We start from the raw sequence: 6,532 nt of genomic DNA, 5'->3' as shown, positions 1-6,532 counted from the left end.
AAACAGTGGAAACAGTGTCAGACTTCATTTTTCTGGGCTCCAAAATCACTACAGATGGTGACTGCAGCCATGAAATTAAAAGATGCTTACTCCTTGGAAGGAAAGTGATGACCAACCTAGATAGCATATTCAAAAGCAGAGACATTACTTTGCCAACAAAGGTTCGTCTAGTCAAGGCTATGGTTTTTCCTGTGGTCATGTATGGATGTGAGAGTTGGACTGGGAAGAAGGCTGAGCACCGAAGAATTGATGCTTTTGAACTGTGGTGTTGGAGAAGACTCTGGAGAGTCCCTTGGGCTGCAAGGAGATCCAGCCGGTCCATTCTGAAGGAGATCAGCCCTGGGATTTCTTTGGAAGGAATGATGCTGACGCTGAAACTCCAGTACTTTGGCCACCTCAGGCAAAGAGTTGACTCATTGGAAAAGACTCTGATGCTGGGAGGGATTGGGGGCAAGAGGAGAAGGGGACGACAGAGGATGAGATGGCTGGATGGCATCACTGACTCAGTGGACGTGAGTCTGGGTGAACTCCAGGAGTTGGTGATGGACAGGGAGGCCTGGCATGCTGCGATTCATGGGGTCGCAAAGAGTCGGACACAACTGAGCGACTGATCTGATCTGATATACGGATCTAAAATTCTGTTTTCCCATCTTTAGAATAGAAGCCTTGAGAATTAATAGGAATTTTAAAAATGCTGTGTTTGTTATCTATACCACAAATTCTGTAATTCTTTTATTTGGGCAATAAGAAAATCTATGTGGGAAGTCCCTGGTTGTTCAGTGGCTAGACTGTGCTTTTACTGCTAACGGCCTAGGTTCAATCCCTTCTTGGGGAACTAAGATGCCATAAGCTGTGAGGTGCGGCCAACAAGGAAAAGTAATAACAATCTGAACTTGTTTAAACAAACTTACAGAAAATTAATAGAATTTTGTTAAATACCATACAAAAAAAAAATTGTTCATTAAGCATGTTAAATGACTGAGTCATCTCATGGTTGAAATCATCACTTCTCAGCATTTCTATTTTTGGTGGTTTCTGAATTTCATATTCTAGCTTGTTTAAATGAGGAATGATATAGTGACTTCAGTAAATCCACATAGGATGATACCATCTTATCAGAACAAACACAACAAATTTTGATGTTACGTGATTCAGGTAATATTTATTACATTGTAAAATTAAATTTGCATCTCCTCTGTGGTACAGGAGAATGTCTTGATGGCTCTTTTGTTGAGCCATTCTTGAAGGCAAACACTAGATTAGAAGTAACATAATTTTCTTGAAGAAGCTGACCTATTCTAATCTTTAACTGATTAGAAAAGGAAAAAGGTTGGGTAATCACCTCCATGTGGAAATTTACATGTACAAAAATATTAGCTTTAAGTTTAGCCTAATTAACCTCTTTAAGTCTTTAAAATTTGTCATGAAGATGAAATAAGCCTTTAAAATTTGTCATGAGGATTAAATAAGATAATTGTGAGCAAAATGCTTAGCATGGTTCCTAAGTAAGCCTTGAGTATAAGTCAGTGGTTGTTACTGCAGGATGCTGTCTAATGAACACTTATGACCCCTTTTCTCTGATGCCTGGTGCTTCTGTGTCTGTACCATTGGTTTTATCTTGTTTTGGATGGAGGTGGTGTGGTGTAAAGAATATTTACTGGACCATTGGTGGAATGACTGTGCTGCGTTTCCATCCTTATTTAAGAGATGATAGTCTGCTTAAGTTCTCTGAACTTCGATCATGTCGTCTTGGAAATAAGAGAGACATGTAGAAAATCATTAAGAGCCCTGGTGTGAAAGTCTAATTGACCTTTTTTAAATCTCAGTCTTTCTCTAACCAACTGTAGGACCTTGGGTGCGTTTCTAAAGAATGAAAATATATGAACTCCTGAATGTTGGGAATGGCGATCAACTGTGTGTTGATGAATAATATGTAAGGGACTATATCAGCATATCAAAGGGCACAAGGTATTCGTTTAGTAAATAGCATTTATTGCTTCAAACTTTCAGAGTATCTTCAAGTGTTTTTTTTTTTTTTTTCCCACCATAATTCTGTGAAATATCACCCCTATGGGTCCCTAAGTAGAAATCCATGGATTTCCTTCTGAGAAATATGATTATAGACTATATGAAGGCCTAAAAAATATTTGAAAGATAAATGGTATCACTGAAGTTGGTCTTATCAAGTAGCTAAGAATTACAACATAGGAATTTAATAAGCTTAAGTGAGGTCAGAGTGGAATAATTATACACCATAATGCCTTATTTATCAGGCATCATAAATTAAATTTTCATTTGGAAATTCTATGCAAAGAGCATTGATAAGATTTGAACTCACAGACCTGAGTCCAATTCCTGACTCTGCTCTTTAATCCCTTTGACTCTGTTTTAAAATACAATCTCCTTTTTAAAGTGGTAACCAACCAAAAAAGAGTGTTTTGAGGAGTAAATGAGATCAGATTGGCAAACACGTCCCATAGTAGGCAGTACAGAATATGGACCAGTAGATGTAAGTGATCCCAGCTCCAACTGGCAGAAAAAAAAATCCTACTCTAATCTTTTTTGAGGACAGTTACTCTAAGTGTTACACATTTAACTTCTTAAGCTAAAATGTTCATCCTTTATCTCTCCTGGCTGCCTCAGGACTGTCCTTTTGTATGTTCATAATTACTCTGTGCCTTAATACAGAGATACCTTCAGGGGATAATGTTTATAGGACTCTTTTTTGATTAAATGGCCCAATCCTGCTACTGCTTTTTGAATTCCTTTTTACACTCTTTGGGTTTAAAATTTTTTTCTCTCCTGATTTTTAGATCAGCTGGGTGCCTCTCTCTAGCAGTGGAATACTGAGTCTTTCTCATTTACTCATACTAATTGCCTGTTTATTAAAAAGAAAAACAGTAGTAACCAAACTTGGCAGAATTACGTCCTCAGTAAGAATAAGATGTTCTTTATAGGGGTTGACAGTGAGCACAGACCTCAGTCTGGACCTGGAGCATTCTAGCCTGTGATGCTCTTTGCTTATTTGGAGATGCTCTGATATGGCCTAGATACTCCAAGTATCCATGTGACCGCTCTATAAATGAGGCATTATGTAGGCATATTTTACATGACATAACACTGCTTATGTTGTTAAAAAACAAACAAAAAACCCCAGCAATATATAAAATAAGCTGTAGAGTCTGTGATTGATCTACTAAAGGGAACCTTTGTTGTTGCTTGGTTGCTAAATCATCTCTGACTCTTTTGTGACCCCATGGAATTGTAGCCCACCAGGCTCCTCTGACCACGGGATTTCCCAGGCAAGAATACTGGAGTGGGTTGCCATTTCCTTCTCCAAAAGGGAACCTTACTATATGTTTTTAGAGTGATGTGCTTGGGAAACATAACAATATAATGGCTATGGTTTTTCTTTAACTTTGTGAGCAAATTCTGTTGAAAAGGCTAGAAACTGGTTTTGTGAATCATTGTTGCTGTAGTTTTTCTCACCAGTGGGTGGTATCAGTGGTTAAAAGATCATTCAGAAGTCATCATTGGTGCCCTTCTGGTTCTGTGCATTATTGAGCTACCCTCAATATGATCAGTTTTTAAGGTCAACTTGCTTATGTTTTATACTTTCTTATTAAATCTTCTGACTGATAAAGAGCTATAACCCAAATGTGTGGTTGGGATGGTAGTGATGCCAAGCTTGTGGTGTAATGGAACGATTCAGACAGTTGGTACCAGCCAAAGGAACTCCTGCTCTGGGCCAGATGCTAAAGTCTTTGGAGAGAATTCATGCCCTCATGTGGATTCCTCATGTTGTCAAGGCCTGGTTTGTGTTACTCATTTAGCTTTCTGAGCTGTTCATAGGCCTTTAATCCCCGTCTCTTTCATCAGCAATGTTTACATCTTTCAGGCCTTTACCTTCTCTCATCTCTATTCTAAGCAAAATTCTTTGTTAAATATTAGGTGATCACTGTATTATGCTATCAACTCCCTACCACTCCCTGATTCCAGGTTTGTTTTTTTTTTTTTTTTAATCTATCTTCTTTCCTTTTATTGGTGGCATCTGTCTCCATCTTGCTTCAAAAACAGCTACTCTCTTCTGAATTCTCCCTTATAGCTTCTAGCTCCCTGCATCCCTTTCCAGATCCATTTTTGGAAATATGATACCGTCTGTTTCTACTTTTTTTTTTATTGCTCAGCTGGTCCACCAAGCCTGTTCTTGCCAGTATCTCCTTGTTGCTAAATCAGAGACACCTTTAAATTATCTTGCTTGTCCTTTGAAGGATCTGCCATTGACTGCTGCTTGCCTTTTGGAATGCTTCTCTGTGAAGTCCATGGTGCCTGCCTCTTCTGGCATTTCTTTTCTATATAGCCACTCCTCCCCAGTTTTCTTCTGAAGCATCTTTCTTCTGCCTGTGCTTTGCATGTTGGTAGTCCCTAGGTTTCCCGGGTGACCTTCTCACTCAGTATTCTCCATGGATGATCTCACCCATTCCTTCAACCCAGCAATCCATGATGATTAAGATATCTCCGTCTTGGATCTCCTGAGCTATGAACCAGTATATCCAGATGCCTTTTGGACATTTACGTATGGATACATCAGAGGCGTTTCAAAACCAAGTGTCTAAAACTGAGTTGTGGATCAACCCAAAGTTACCTACTGGGTAACTCAAGCTGGAAACTTGGGAGGTGTTTTCTTTATTCGTCCTCATCTTATCTTTTACTCAAAGATTATTTTTACTTCCTGTATCTTAGTTATCTTAGTTGCTCCCCTAACCCAGCACACAGATTCCTCATCACCGTTCTGTTAGATAAAGTTCTCAGGATTCCTGTCTGTTGGAGAACTGCTACCATTTCCCAACCCCAGGTTCCACCTTTCAAAACTGAGTTAAAGTCCATCCTATTCTAGGGCTTCCACGCTGTTGTATTGCTTATGACATTGTGTATATTTTACTTGTCTGATTACATATTTACTTAACTAGAACTCAAGTATCTTGTTTTTGTAGCATCTGTGTCTAGCATAGCGCTTGCTTACTTTGTTGTTGCTCAATCGCTAAATCTTACCTGACTCTTTGTGACCCTATGGACTGCAGCACGCCAGGCTTCCCTGTCCTTCACCATCTCCCGGAGTTTGCTCAAACTCATGTCCATTGAGTCAGTGATGCCATCCAACCATCTCATCCTCTGTTGTCCCTTTCTCCTCCTGCCTTCAATCTTTCCTAGCATTAGGGTCTTTCCCAATGAGTCAGTTTTCGCATCAGGTGGCCAATGTATTGGAGCTTCAGCATCAGTCCTCCCAATGAACATTCAGGACTGATTTCCTTTAGGATTGACTGGTTTGATCTCCTTGTAGTCCATAGTGAATGTACATGAATAAATGAATAATGAATGCACAAGTAGAGAGGATAGGCTTTTGGGTCAGACCAGTCAGGACCTAAAATCTGGACTCTGAGCAAATTAATGTGTTTGGGAGTTACATTTCTAAATCTGAAAATGAGGATACAAATGAGTTGTTTTATGTGAAGCTCCTCAGTACAGTGCCTGGCACATTTTAGGTGCTCTGTAAAGTGCCTTCTGAAACAAAGTAGCCTTTATTATTGTTCATTGTTTCCTCTTGCTGCCTAGTACTACTTTTGTAAACTGAATTCATTCTCTAATTCTTAGGGCCTTGGGAGAAAGAATCTGTAGCAAGGTCTCCTCTTTATTGCCAAATGTGACTTTTCAAAATATGGTAATATTTAGTGACCAATTTAGAATGGGAAGAAAAAATAGAAAACTGACTTTTCAAAGACACTGTGAAACCTCACTGACATTAATTCCCCCTTTTCCAAGTGTGGCCTTGTCTCGTTTTTCACACATTTCCCATCTCTAGTGCAAGTTCACTGCTAGAAGAGTGAACTTAAAGTGCCCTAGGATCTTGTCAACAAAATATTTAATTTTGTTCAGTATTTCTCTGCTTCCCAAAGTGAAGGACACATTTATATACCATAGAAAGGTTTAAAACTACCATTGGAACAAAAAGGTTTGTTTTTCTTCAACAGAGCCTCATAATTAACTAGGAATTTCATTAGCCTGAACATCCCACTGAAGTATAGCATTTACGTGGCGGGTCTGCTTGACCACTGCTCCTTCGTCCACCCTTTAAGCGTGGCCAGAATCTCAAACCATCTATTTCACGCGAGTACGTTTCATGTTAGTACGTTTCACTTTAGTAGGGTTAGTTACTGTTGTTTTCCTCATTGCTCAAAGGGGAGCCCAAGGAGTGCATACAAAAAATAAATAGGTGCAGACTAGCTCAGGCTTTGCAGTTAACTCTTCAGTGTGAGCCTGAGTGTCAGTTACCTTCAAGTGGAAGACTGCAGAAGAGAGGATCCTTCTGCTTTCCTAGGGGCGGATTTAAAAGTTGCCAGGGCCGCGTCTACAGGACGGGCGGGGACACAGCGCCCGATCCAGGGCCGGGCCGGGTCGGGGGCGCCTCCGCGGATGCTCACCGAGCGAGCGCGGGGTGCGGACCGCCTTCCCCGGAACCCCGGCCGGGCAGCTC

General features: G+C 40.2%; 1 protein-coding gene across 3 annotated transcripts in view; it reads left to right on the top strand.

Annotated features, from left to right (window-relative positions):
• The window catches only part of OSBPL1A (oxysterol binding protein-like 1A), a 234,197-nt gene that overhangs the window by 103,930 nt on the left and 123,735 nt on the right, over positions 1–6,532 (top strand). The gene's annotated exons all lie outside the window — the stretch shown is intronic.

Source organism: Bison bison, unplaced genomic scaffold (assembly GCF_000754665.1).
Source record: "Bison bison bison isolate TAMUID 2011002044 unplaced genomic scaffold, Bison_UMD1.0 scf7180017864498, whole genome shotgun sequence".
Lineage (NCBI taxonomy): Eukaryota > Metazoa > Chordata > Mammalia > Artiodactyla > Bovidae > Bison > Bison bison.
This window is presented reverse-complemented; position numbering and strand designations above follow the sequence as displayed.